We start from the raw sequence: 2,006 nt of genomic DNA, 5'->3' as shown, positions 1-2,006 counted from the left end.
TCTCTCTCTCTCTCTCTCGATCTCTCTTTATACACGTATGGTATTTTCATTAATACCAGTGAGCCAATTCATTCATTTGTTAAGCAACAAAGCATTAATGTTGTGAGAAATCCTCATGTCACATTTCTGAATTAAGTAGTTGTACAAACTGAAACCTAAAGCAGAATGTAAATCAAATTTGCTACAAAAATAGATTATTTTAAAAAAAGAATTAATGAATTCTAACATTTTTAAAAATTTTACCAAGCATCGTGCTATGAGTGACCACGTCTGGCCGCCTGAGGCAGGTGAATTTGACCGTGGGTTGATCAAATAAGGTGGCCGCGGCCGCGTTGGACAGGTGACCGTTTTACACAGTGATATTATATAGAAAAAACGCAAGAGGGGATAAATGGAAAGTGGCCTTTTTGTACATGTGGCCGTATTATACAGGCGGCCGTCATGGCAGGTTCGACTGTAGTTTTTAATTTCACAAAAACAATCTTTGCATTTTTAAGTTTTTGGTGGACGTCGTCAAGGCAGCCTGGCATGTAATGCTGCCAAGGTACTTGAATTTACTCATTTCTGCAAGGGGTTCTCCATAAAGTGTTAAGGGCGTAGTTTCTGATGACAGTCGTAGTACTTCTGTTTTGGATACATTTATTGTAAGGCCAACTTTTCCCGCAATTTTTTTATAGTTCTTATTATTATAAGTTTTTATTCTATTTCATGCACTGTTGTTTTTAATAGACAGATGTCATCTGCAAAATCCAGATCTCCTAAATATGTGCAATTTGTCCATCCAATGCCTGTTTCATTGTATTTACTCTGTCTCATTACAAAATCGATCACAATTCCAAAAAGTACAGGTGATAATATACAGCCTTGTCTGACACCAGTGTTTACCTCAAAAGGTGTAGATAGTTCTCCTTTAACTAGGACACAGCAGCTTACATTGGTATAGAATGATCTTATACAGTTTCTTATTTTTATTGGGATGCCATAAATTGCAAAAAAAAATTCCACAGGGCCTCTCGGTCTATGCTGTCAAAGGCTTTTTTTTAAGTCCACAAAGTTCAAGATAATTGGGACATTCCATTCTTTGCTTTGTTCTACGATATTTCTCGGAACAAACAGTTGATCTGTACATTATGATCTCCCTGGTGGAAAACCTGCCTGTTCCTCTCTTAGTCTCTCATCTATTGCTGTTCTCATACGAGACTAGACAATAGTACAAAATAATTTTTCAGGCACTGATAAAAGCGTTATTCCTCTTCTATTGCTACAGTCTTTTCAGTCTCCTTTTTAGGTAGCTTATTATATTTCCCTTTCTCCGTTTCAAGGGCGTGTTGTCTTTTTCAATAATTTCGTGAAATAGCAACAGTAATACAAATGTATCTCATAACCCTCTTTTCCAATCGTTTTAAGCATCTTATCTGTAATTCTTTCTTCTCCAGGACTTTTGGTACTTTTCCTTTTTATGAGTGTTGTTAAAATTTCCAGCATGGATATTTTGTCCGTAGGCCTACTTATGTTCAATTGCTCCATTGGTTGTTCTTTGTCAAAGTTGAGTTCAATGTTCTCTGATTGATTTTCTGGGGTGTTTTTTTTTTACCCCTCCCTCTGGGTTTTTTTTACCCCTCACTAGTTGGTTTGTTTTTACCCCTCCTTCTATTGTTTGTTTTTAACCCCTTACTCAGTTGTTATTTTAACCCTCTCTGTGTTGTTTTTCTTTAAAATCCCTCTGTTATTTCTTTTAACCTCCTTCTGTTGTTTTTCATAATCTCGAGATCTCAGTTGTGAAAGGTGACAACCTATCCATGTAGTAGGGCCTACTCTTTGACTGAAGTCAATTTTTCTGAGCGGTAATAATACACTTTTGCTTTAAAATTTGAAATGTTTTGTTCGTTTGTTTGTTTGTTGTTTTTATTTGTTTGTTCGTTGTTTTCATTTGTTTTGTTTTGTTTTGTTTTTTTGTTTTTTTGTTTAAAAAATTTATTTTTTTTGTTTTTGTTTGTTTGTTCGTT

This window comes from Aplysia californica, unplaced genomic scaffold (assembly GCF_000002075.1).
Source record: "Aplysia californica isolate F4 #8 unplaced genomic scaffold, AplCal3.0 scaffold00837, whole genome shotgun sequence".
NCBI classification, from domain to species: Eukaryota; Metazoa; Mollusca; class Gastropoda; order Aplysiida; family Aplysiidae; genus Aplysia; species Aplysia californica.
This window is presented reverse-complemented; position numbering follows the sequence as displayed.